Source organism: Rattus norvegicus, chromosome 6, assembly GCF_021556685.1.
Source record: "Rattus norvegicus strain SHRSP/BbbUtx chromosome 6, alternate assembly SHRSP_T2T, whole genome shotgun sequence".
Lineage (NCBI taxonomy): Eukaryota > Metazoa > Chordata > Mammalia > Rodentia > Muridae > Rattus > Rattus norvegicus.
The window spans coordinates 82,051,505-82,064,116 of record NC_141539.1 but is presented as its reverse complement, the minus strand read 5'-3'; the positions used below and the strand labels follow the sequence as shown (position 1 = coordinate 82,064,116).

The following is a 12,612-nucleotide window of genomic DNA, read 5'->3' as shown; positions in this document are numbered from 1 at the left end:
AGTAAGAGCACCAGTGGAAGGGGAAGCCCTGGGTCCTGCTAAGACTGAACCCCCAGTGAACTAGACTATGGGGGGGAGGGCGGCAATGGGGGGAGGGTTGGGAGGGGAACACCCATAAGGAAGGGGAGGGGGGAGGGGGATGTTTGCCCGGAAACCGGGAAAGGGAATAACACTCGAAATGTATATAAGAAATACTCAAGTTAATAAAAAAAAAAATTCAGTTCATGGAATCCAAAACATAGATTCAGCTGTAAAGACATTCCTCATGACAATTGAATGAAAATTTTAAATCAGAATACAACTTCTCACACTTGGTAAAGTCTCAGAAACAGCTGGAATCTAGGGGAAAGTTTGTTCCTAAATCTCCCCTTTGCAGATCTCAGAAGAGCCCCGGGTCAGAAAAACAACCAAATGTGGAAACCACAAACATGGTAAGGCCTGTGTAACAGTAGATTTCAGGCACCAGTACCATTTTATTTCCCAACAACATTGTCACAGTTTTGTGGCCATGGTATTAAAATTGATTTATTCTAGTTATTAGGACCTAAGCTGGTGTGTTTCTTTATTTCAGTACAAAACAAGTATAGTTTACCAGATTCAGGATTTGACTTTTCATTTCCTATTCTACCCAGCTTTAAAACCAACCAATGACAAACAAAGACTCTCACAGTAGCTACAATTTTCTGCCCCTTAAAATTAAATGTGGCTATGAGCACTAAAGCAATTTCCATTTAAGGCCATTTTACCAATTGATTAGAAGTTAGGCCCTAGTATTTAATGATACATTTTTAAAAAGAACCTGTGTTGGAAGTTAGCATCTTAATTTTCAAAATAGAGAGTAAAGATGAAAATAAAAGTGATCGTTATGGAAGGAAATTGAGTGTGACAAGGGAATAGTTTAAAATCTCTGAAGAAATAATGTTTGGGAATTATTATTATGAGAGAATTTCAGCTTGTTTTCCTACCCTGGGATTTGGGACACTAGATTTAACCTTCCATCATAAACTGTAAACTATAAACCACTTTTCTCCTCAAAATTAATGTAGTAATAAATGAGTTTGACCCACTGTCAGATCCAGGGAGACACTGAAAAGAACACCATTTGCCTTTAGAGTATACAGAGCTCTAAAGAAATAAGTATAGAAAGTCTGAAAGCCACACATAATTATTTCATTTGTTTACACATTGCAAAAATATGCCAATTGAAAACATATCACATTCAACTCTTTCAACAAAAATTAACAGCAAGTCTGGATAATTTTATTGCTATTATTATTATTATTATTATTATTATTATTATATGAGCATATACTTCATTAAAGAATGACATAAAATAATAATTAAATCATTTGTATATTTATATAATAAAATACATATTAGCTCTGAACTGATGAGCAATTAAGCTTGTGATCTTGGGATTCCTTCACCTTTGTAGATGAGATCAAAGCCTCTTCATCTATAAAGTAAGAACAGGGTTAAGCAAACTCTAGTGTCTCTTAGCTGTGGCACAATGTGGCTCCTGTTCATCCAGAGCGCCAGCAGCAGGAATATTTGTAGAAGTTACATGAGGAAGACTCTAGGCACCACACAGAAACGCGGGGCCACATCTCACAAAAGCTTTAGTAGAAGGGATAAATAGTTTATCCCATTTTACTTGCATTAAATCATTTTAATATTATTTAATAAGACAGCTGGACTATGAATATAAAAATGAAACTCAATCCTATGGGACTAGCCAAAAAAAATGTATAAGACAGACGCTACGGAAGCAATTTTAAGACCGCTCACTTAATACTGAACGATAAAGGCTTACTTGTTCATGTTCCTGTCCTCCACTGTGCTTCCAAGGTTAATTACTCAGAGCATTATTTCCTCAATCACACCAAGTAAATTACAATGGACTAGGCCGTCTTAGTTGTTTTTGTTGCTGTGATAAAATACCATAACTATAGGTAAATTGGTGTGCAAAGTGTTCACTTCAGCCTGGATGTTCTGATCGTACTGCTTCATGAAGAACCAGAGCAGAAATTCAAGGAGGTAACCCGGAGGCAGGAGCCGATCCAACAGAGAAGTGTTGTTTACTGGTTTATTCTCTATGAATTGCTCAGCCTTCTCTCTTATAGCACAGAGTGACCCCTCCCCAGCCCAGCGATGGTACCACCCACAGTGAGGCGCACACAGCTTTGCCACCAGCAAATCTAAAGGAGGCATTTTCTCAATTGGGAATCCCTCTTCCAAAGAGACTGTGTCAAGTTGGAATAAAAGGTAGCCAGAACGGTGCTGGAGCCACTGTCGCCGATCTCGCGCACGCTACTGCTGCTGCTCGTCCGTCGTCCCCCATCGTGCACTAAGCAGTCCCAAAAGATTCAAAGTCCAAGATGACAGCCCTCAAGGACCAGCTGATTGTGAATCTTCTTAAGGAAGAACAGGTCCCCCAGAACAAGATCACAGTTTTGGGGTTGGTGCTGTTGGCATGGCTTGTGCCATCAGTATCTTAATGAAGGACTTGGCTGATGAGCTTGCCCTTGTTGATGTCATAGAAGATAAGCTAAAGGGAGAGATGATGGATCTTCAGCATGGCAGCCTTTTCCTTAAGACACCAAAAATTGTCTCCAGCAAAGACTATAGTGTGACTGCAAACTCCAAGCTGGTCATTATCACCGCGGGGGCCCGTCAGCAAGAGGGAGAGAGCCGGCTCAATTTGGTCCAGCGAAATGTGAACATCTTCAAGTTCATCATTCCGAACTTTGTGAAATACAGTCCACAGTGCAAACTGCTCATCGTCTCAAACCCAGTGGATATCTTGACCTACGTGGCTTGGAAGATCAGCGGCTTCCCCAAAAACAGAGTTATTGGAAGTGGTTGCAATCTGGATTCAGCTCGGTTCCGTTACCTGATGGGAGAAAGGCTGGGAGTTCACCCGCTGAGCTGTCACGGGTGGGTCCTGGGAGAGCATGGCGACTCCAGTGTGCCTGTGTGGAGTGGTGTGAACGTCGCCGGCGTCTCCCTGAAGTCTCTGAACCCACAGCTGGGCACGGATGCAGACAAGGAGCAGTGGAAGGATGTTCACAGGCAGGTGGTTGACAGTGCATAGGAAGTGATCAAGCTGAAAGGTTACATATCCTGAGCCATTGGCCTCTCCGTGGCAGACTTGGCTGAGAAATAATGAAGAACCTTAGGCGGGTGCATCCCATTTCCACCATGATTAAGGGTCTCTATGGAATCAATGAGGATGTCTTCCTCAGCGTCCCATGTATCCTGGGACAAAATGGAATCTCAGATGTTGTGAAGGTGACATTGACTCCTGACGAGGAGGCCCGCCTGAAGAAGAGTGCAGATACCATCTGGGGAATCCAGAAGGAGCTGCAGTTCTAAAGTCTTCCCAGTGTCCTAGCACTTCACTGTCCAGGCTGCAGCAGGGTTTCTATGGAGACCACACACTTCTCATCTGAGCTGTGGTTAGTTCAGTTGTGTTGAGGTGGTCTGGGGAAAATCTCAGTTCCACAGCTCTACCCTGCTAAGTGGTACTTGTGTAGTGGTAACCTGGTTAGTGTGACAATCCCACTGTCTCCAAGACACACTGCCAACTGCGTGCAAGCTTTGATTACCCTGTGAGCCTGCTGCATTGCTGTGCTACGCACCCTCACCAAACATGCCTAGGCCATGAGTTCCCAGTTAGTCATAACCTGGCTCCAGTGTGTAAGTCCATCGTGCATATCTTGTGCATAAATGTTCTACAGGATATTTTCTGTATTATATGTGTCTGTAGTGTACATTGCAATATTATGTGAAATGTAAAATCTGCATATGGATGACGGAACCAACCACTCAAGTGTCCTGCCAAGGAAAACACCAAATAAACCTTGAACAGTGAAAAAAAAAGGTAGCCAGAACATAGACTAACTGCATGCGGCATTTAATGTTCTAGGTCTTAACAGAGGAGTAGCATAGAATGTGGTGGCCTCTCTTCAGGAAAGTATCTACGCACGCCGCCTCTTTTGTGTTAAGAGTGTATATTAAAAGAATATTAGGGGCTGGGGATTTAGCTCAGTGGTAGAGCCCTTACCTAGAAAGCGCAGGCCCTGGGTTCGGTCCCCAGCTCCGAAAAAAAGAACCAAAAAAAAAAGTATATTAAAAGTAACAGGGAAATCTAAGCTTCACCTCAGTTTTTTTTTTTTTTCGTGAAATTGACATTTTTTTATAGTCAAACTTTTAAACAGTGAATATTTAAGTGCACAGAGCAGCATTTTAACTTTTATTTTTGACAACTTCATAGTTAAATTCAGCACAGTACCTCCTCCAGTACCCTCTCCCAATCCCTTTTCCCTCTCACTGATCCTCCTTTTCCCAAATAGTCTCCTTCCTACCCTCATGACCCCCTTTCCACACTTCTTTTTTGTTACTCAAATCTTGTGTAGGTGGCCACAGATGCTGTCTGTTCATGAGGCAATGGATATATTATGTACAGAAGACAGCGTCTAAAACACTCTCCCCTCTCTTCAGACTCCCACAGTTCTTCCACTGCCTCTTCCATGAAAAATATTTCCCGCAACTTGGAAAAGTGAAACAGATGTTGTACCATTGAGGGCCAGTCCCCAATGGCTGTTTATTCTCAGAACTCTAGCTAAGATTCTTTACTTTGACCAAGGCGGAGTGCTGTACTAGTCTATGATTGTAAACATAAATATTTACGCAGCTCAACCATTTGTCCGTTTGTATAGTCCTCCACAGTCTGTGATTTCCTCGTCATGGGTTTTGACTAGAATGATAGTACTAGTCATGCATTCTCTGCCACAGAAAAGGTCTCCAAGCCCACCAGGAAGCTGATGGTCACTCCTGCAACATTCGTGCCACTAACGGGCCTAACTTGCCATCCGGTTCAGTATTGTGGTAAAAGAGGTCTACAGCTTCATATGACCTTTCTTCTGGAACAGCCTGCATAAAACCTTCAAGCATTACAGACACTGTATTAGTTACAGTTTTACAATTATAATTAGGACCAAGGCAACGTGTAAAAGGAAGTGTGTATCTGAGTTTATGGTTGCAGAGGAGTAAGAACACTCTGGATAAGTCTTCTCAGTGGGGGGCTCATGGCAGCAGGTGGCAGACACACACGATGACAAGAAAAACTGAGAGATCATCTCCAGCCACGAGCAGGAAGCAGAAACAGCAGAGACACTGGAAACAGAGCACTGCTTTTGAAACCTACAAACCCTTCTCCAGTGACTTATTTCCTCTTGCAAGACCATACCTCCTAAGCTTTCCCAAACAGCACACCAAATGGGAAGCAATTATTCAACACCTGAACCCATGGGGAACACTCTCATTCAAACCACCAGACTGCTACTTAGCAGAAAAGGACTTTCTAGTGCAGTTCTAGCTCAATTTCTCTGCCCATGGAGCATTTCTGATGTGACTGCAAAATTATTCCTAGGACCCAGATAATTGGCATGTCCATTGCCTCAGACAGTGACCTTTCCCAAAATTTCCAGCATACAATATATAATTAAGTGTGGCTAAAAAAAAAGTGTGACTAGCTCATCATTCACTAAATGCTCCACACTTATTCAAATATAACCTAAAGTGTGCCCCTGTTGGCCAGTGTATTCTTGCTTCCTCCACCCGTTATGCCCAGGCAGTGGCCATCCTACTCACTGTTCCACTAAATTTGAAAAGATATTTTGATTCTATGTATAAGCAGTGGCATGTCTTTTGGTGTCTTCCTTATTTTATTTATATCCCTTAGCTCAGTGTCTTCAAAAAATCATCCATTTTGCTGAAATGACAGGACTTTATTCTCACTGTTTTTACTTCTTTTGATTTTCAGAAAATTATTTATACATATATATTATATATATATATATACATTATATATATACATTATACATATATACATATATATATATATATATTTTATTCAAATTCATCCCCAATCCAACTCCCTCTGTACTGCCCAAAACACCTCTCTTCCAACTTCATGTCCTCCCTTCAAAAACTATAACTCATCAAGTCCAATCAGTGCTTCTCACGTTTGCATAAGTGTGGAGTCAGGCACAGAGGTAAGAGTAGCCTCCCAGTAGTCAAACTGTGAAGAACACTTCCTACTCCAGCGGCCATCGATTGTCAATAGTTTCTCAGTTAATGAAAGGATCTCATGAGACCCTCCCAACTCCAGGCTGGAGTTTTGAACTGACATAATTTTGTGCAGGTCTTGTGCAGGTATCCACATCTATCCTGAGTTCTTGGGTATAACAGTCATGCTGTATCCAGAGGGCAGCATTTCATAGCCCTATTCCCTATCCTTGGCTCATACATTCTTTTCCCTTTCACATAATATTCCCTGACTTTTGTGTGTGAGAAAGTTGAAATAGAGGTCCTGTCTATTTCTAAGCACTCACGCTCGTTTATTTTTACTACACCAATCAGTCATGCATCCCTGCACCACTCATCACTTACTGCAACAAGAACCCTCTCTGACCGAGGTTGAAAGCAGCACAGATATGTAAATACAAACATAATATGTAGGAGCCAGTTTGACAACATGATCATTTAACAAAACAACATCAGCGGTTCTCTGCTCAGGCTTAGGACTCCCGGCCTGAGGTTTTGATCATGTTTTCAATACTGTGCATGAGTTCCCTCCCACAGATCCAATCAGGAAAGCAGTTGGTTAGATCCAAAATCAGTCTTGCCACTTGCCAGTTGACACATCTTGCCTAATAGGTCAGTATTATAGCACGCAGTTTCCCAGCACCCTCCACAGTATGTGTCAGCACCATGAAAGCTAGCCCAGCAGGAAGAGACTTCGATGGTCAGATGAAGCTCAATTTCTTTATGTTCTGTGAACTGTGATATCTTCAGGAATAGGATCCTACCATCAAGCTCCAATGGGCAATCGAGAGCAATGCAAAGAGGCCTCCCAAAGAGAAGGAACCTCTGCCTGCCACTGAGATTTTAATTTAATGCCCATGTATGTTGGAGCAGGATTGTTCACCCCTGGGAATATACCTTTATTCAAACTCCCCACTTCCCCTCCTTTAATTATATTACTAACTAGTTTACCAAATAGTTAGGAATCACAAGACTTCTTTATACATTCCTTGTTTTGGTTAACCCACTTCTCCTTACCCTGTCCTTTCTTCTACTCCTTTCCCCCCACTCCTTCTTAAAACATTAGTTCCCAGCATTCTTCCCACCTCTGCTCTTCTATTTCATTTCACCTATTTGACATTGTTCTTCCGTGAAGAGGACATATCTGCCTCATGGCCCACTATGGATTTCTGTCTTCCACGTGTATTTTAGGTCAAATACCCAAAGCAAACAGACTGAAGCAGGATCCGTGTATGGAGTGAACATGTATGTTTGTCTCTTGTGGTTTACAGGATCTTACTCAGGAACTTTTCTTCAAGTTCCATCTAATTACTTACAAATTTCATAATTTCATTTTTTATAGCCGATTAATATTGCACTGTGCTTATGTACCACATTTTCATTAACCATTCATCAGTTGATGGATGTATAAGGTCATTGGATTTCTAAGGTATTTTGAGTAGAGCAGTAATGAACATGGATGAGCAATTATCTCTTCAATGGGTTTGTTTTTGTGCCTAGGAGTGCTGTGAGGTCATGTGATCATGTTAGTTCCAGTGGTTTGAGAACAGTCCTCACTGATTTCCAACACCAAGACACTTATTTGCATTCCCATCAGTAGACTATAAGGACTCCGTTTCCCAAACCGCTTGTCATTTATATTCCTATGATGGTTATTCTTGCTAGGGTGAGATGGAATCTATAGTTAATTTTAATCTCATTTTCCTGATAACTAAAGTCATAGAACAAATTTTCATGTGCTTTCTAGCAATCTGTATTTCTTCTTTTGAAATCTTTCAGTTCAGTTCCCTAACACATTTTTTTTAAAGTGGCTCTTTGTTGTTTTTTTGTTTTGTTTTGTTTTGCTTTGTTTTGTTTTGTTTTTTTTTTTAATGGTTAGACAGGTTGTTGATTTATTTGGTTTGGTTTAAGTTCTTTGTGCACTCTAGACACTAATCTGTGTCCTATACACAGCTGACAAAGCTTTCCTCCCATTGAGTCGGCTGCCTCTTCACTCAAGTGTGTATTCTCTGCTATACAGAAACATTTTAGTTTCCTGGGGTCCATTAGTCGATTGTTGGTCTTATTTCCTGAGCTCCTGGAGTTTCATTCACAAAGTCTTTACCTGGGCCAACATATTGAAGACTAAGCCCTTATATTTTCCTGTAGCACAGTTGTTCTCAACCTTCCCATTGTAATTCTTTAATACAATTCTTTATGTTGCGGTGACTTCCAACCATAAAATTATTTTCATAACTGTAATTTTGATACTGCTATGAACTTTAATGTAAATATCTCATGTGTAGGATATCTGATATGTGACCCTTCTAAAAGGAGTTGTGACCTACAGGTTGAGAACCACTTCTCTAGCAGTTTCTGAATATTGGAGCCTAGGTTCAAGTCTTTGATCCTAGAGTTTATTCAGGGAATGAAGTAAGTTCCATATATTTTTTGCATGTTGAAATTCAAACTTCTTGCAACATTTGTTGGAGATTCTGTCTTTTCTTTAATGTACATTTTGACATCTCTGTCAAAACTCATGTAACTATGATTGTGTGTACTTACATCTCTCTTCTTTAATCCATTGTTTTCATGCTTGTTTTGTGCCAGTACCATGCTGTTTTTATGACTATGTCTCTGAAGTATAATTTAAAATCAGATTTCGTTGTATAGTTGCAGTACTCTTTGTCCAGGATTGTTTTGGCTTGCCTTGAGTTTGTCTTTGTACCTCCACAAAAATGTCAAACTTATTTTTTCTATGTTTACAAAAATAGGACTTGGCACTTTGATTGGGACTACATTAAATTGGTAAGTTGTTTTGGTTGGTAGGCCATTTTCAGTGTTAATTATTCCAATCCATGAACATAGGCAGTCTATTTGTTCTATTGAATTTCTCTATTTCTTCAGTGTCTTCAATATTTGTTTTATATTCTATTGAAAGCATACCCTGATTTCCTTATCATTTATCTGTCAAAAGATTTTTAAATTATTTTCCACATCTTGTTTATTGTAAACAATGTTACAGTAGATATACAAATACTGCTTTAAAATACCAAATTTCTTTCATTCAGATAAACACATACACCTGAATTACTGCATAATACTATGGCTCCAATTTTAACTATGAGGCATGTATTTACTATTTCTGCAAGGACTATACTACATTACACTCTTACCAACAATTTACAAGGGATTCCTGTTCTCCACACTATTCTAATAATGATCATTGACATTTGAAAGCCATTCTGGGTATATGAGGTGATATCTCTGTTGTTTGCTTAACATTTTCCTCATGACTAGTGTTGTGGAGCACCTTTGCACATCCACTTGTATTTCCTTTGAGAAATGTCTATTCAGATCCTCTGCCCTCTTTCAAAATCCAAATTGTTTTCTTGCCACTGAGTTCTATGATCCCCTCACATTTTGGATAATAACCCTAAGTCAGATGTGCAGTTCATAACCATTTTCTCCTATCTCATCTATTACTTCACTTTTAATTTCATTTATTTCTATTTCCTAATTTTGATGTCTATGTCTTTCACTTCTTCTTTAAATTTTACTCATCAGTTTTTTATTATTTGAAGTGTTATTAATTTGGATAATGAACGGATAGTTCATTATTATTATAAAGAAATGCAGATTTTACAAATTGATTTTGTATCCTGAAACTGTACTGAATTCATTAGCATTTTCTTTAAAATTAACATTATATATAAACCCATACATATGATATATATGAATAGATAGTTAATAGATAGATGAAAATAGATAATAGGTTGTAGATAGATGATAGATTCATACATACATACATACATACATACATACATGCTTAGATATATAGATAGATAATATGTAATCTGCAAATAAAGGCTTAACTTATTCCCTTCCAATTCAAATGCCACCTATTCTTTTCACCCCTGATTGTTGTAGGTGTTAAGAATTTCAGTGTGACTGAATGGAAATGGCAATAGTGTGCATCTATGTTATTCTCAAACATATTACAAAGAGTTACAACTTTTTAAAAGATATGTCAAATTTTTAAAGATATGTCAAATTTGACTTTTTCTGTATTAAACTATACCTTCTATTTCAGTGATTCTGTAACTCTTTAGTACAGTTTCTCATGTTGTGGTGACCTGAAACCACAAAATTATTTTGTTGCTATTTCATAACTATAATTTCACAACTGTTGTGAATTTTAATGTGAATAGCTGATATGTAACCTCTGCGAAAGGGTTGCTCAACCTTAAAGGGTTGAGAACAGTTGAGAACCGTTGCTCTGTTTCTACACATCAGTTGTTGAGAGTATCACCATTTCAGATTTCAAGTTATGGTACAGAGGTATAGTAATATAAACAACATGATATTTACAATAAAAGAGTCTCATTGATCAATGTAATAGAATTGAGGTGTCGCATATAAGCCTATATTCCTACAGCCAGTTTATTTATAGCAAAGAAGCCAACGATACACATTTGGGAAAAGGCATCTTCAACAAATCTGGTCAAACAAAATAACTACAGGTAAAAGAATAATAGGATATCCTTATCTCTCACCCTACACAAACAACTCCAAATGGAGAAAGACCAAATGTAAGAGTTGATGTCCTGAGTCTGACAGAGAGAATGTAGATAATATCTTGAACTCATTGACAGTGACCTTTGCAATAATACAATTATCCTCATGATAGGATTTGACTCCTTTCCAGCTTATAAACTTACTATCTTTCTGTTATGAGAAAGACCACACAGAAATAGAGAAAAATATACAAGGACTCTTAGCACATGAAGTTAAATGTTATGCTTAAAAGTAAAAAATAAGTATTGATTAAATATAAATTGACAAAATAGTATTTCTAAAGTAAGTATTAAAAGGCATTGCTGATCAAGAAGTATTAAGTCCTGGAATTTAGTCTTTGCTTCACCTTTTTGAGCTTAGGGTATATTTTAAGAATACTTTGTATATTCATATCAGGTCCTAGGCATGCAAGCCACTGACATCTAAACTGGGGAGGCTGCTCAAGAGATTTTGGCTTCCTGGCAGTTGTAACAGTCTCTGTGTGCCATAAAAGAACAGGCTAAGAGGAAAGTGTCCCTTGAATTTGTGTGCACACCCGAGAATCAGCCCACTCTGAGACCCACGTGAGAGTCTTTCTTGCATGTTAGCGTCCTTTTATCCCAGATGGATAAGACTGAGCTAAATTCCCCACCAAGATCCCTGTAAGTCCTTGCATCCTATACCAATAATCCTAAGTTCTTGTCTTCAAGAGAAAGTGTATTTCTCTCCTAGTTGAAACTACCAAAGTACAATAAAAATGAATATTGAGAACCAGCATCTGCGAGTCTTTTCCTAGTAGATGCACAACGGGGTTTAATGTTTTGACACTTTTAGAGTATGTGCTAAGTCACCCTACCAGATGGCTCTAGGATAGTTATGCAAAGGGCTGATCTCCACTGGGGAGCCTGAACATTCATATTAAAATCTTGCTGAGCAGACACATGCAGCAAAAGAGATTGTGACTGGCTCAAGGTCAAAAGGCAAGAGATTTGAAAAGCTCAAGAGAACAACAGAATAAAATGTGTTCCTGCTGAAAACTGTACGTGCCATGCTGAAAAGAAAAGCTAAGTGGTTAGAGGAAGAAGATACACGGAGCCCAGTTCAATGAAGAAACCCCTTAATTTAGGTTTAAAAGCCTAAGCCAATATGGGAAGAATCACCTGACTTCTAAATAGTAAGGACTGAGCGCCGAAACAGAAACATTGGACAACAAATAAAAGCACCAAATGATCCGAAGGATGTAAAATCTGACTCAGGTAAGGTGAGAAACTGGGGTAGACATATTAGCTATGCTGTATCTTACTTTACTACAAATAAAACTATCATGGATAAGTGAAAAATAAAACTGCAACTCTTCTGGAGATTTGGCTGGAATTCTGTACATGAACCCTTTCTTCAGAATGGCCGAGATGACTGACATCTCTTGACATCAAGTGTACCCCCCACTGGATCATCTTATTTTGCCAGCATCTGATGCATTTTTTTGTCAGCGAACCTTCTGAAAACGCTTGTTGGTTTAGAAACCTAATCACTGATGTGTGTCCATTGCATAATTGTGCTTTACAGCTAGCCTAGATCTTTATGTTATATTATATTTCCTTAGTTAAACAGGAATTTATATGGCTCCCAGATGTCTGGAACAAATCTAATAAAAAACAAAAATCACCACTTCCTGTGCCAGGGTTTGTGTGAGGTCATTCCTCATTTCTGAGAACAAACACTTCAGAGGTGGCCTACTCTGCCATAGGCTTCATCCATGCTCAGGGAAGTTTCTCCTCCAACGTCCTCCACCTGCTCACTGATTCCTTTAACTGGGAACCCAGCCTGTCACTTGATAAGTAGAAATGGCCCTCAAGTGAAAGAATAAGTGTAAGAGGTGATATGCTTACTAGATTCCAAAAGTTTAAAGGACTGGAGAATTAAACCTCTTCTATGCTTCATAAAAACACTGATTTTGACCCATTA

At 39.0% G+C, this 12,612-nt stretch overlaps 1 pseudogene across 1 annotated transcript; it reads left to right on the top strand.

Moving 5' to 3' along the window:
• The first annotated feature begins 2,276 nt into the window (after positions 1–2,276).
• Ldha-ps17 (lactate dehydrogenase A, pseudogene 17) lies at positions 2,277–3,836 on the top strand (annotated as a pseudogene). The gene has a single exon (XR_015623055.1). The product of XR_015623055.1 is annotated as a lactate dehydrogenase A, pseudogene 17, transcript variant X2 (transcript).
• Positions 3,837–12,612: the final 8,776 nt, after the last annotated feature.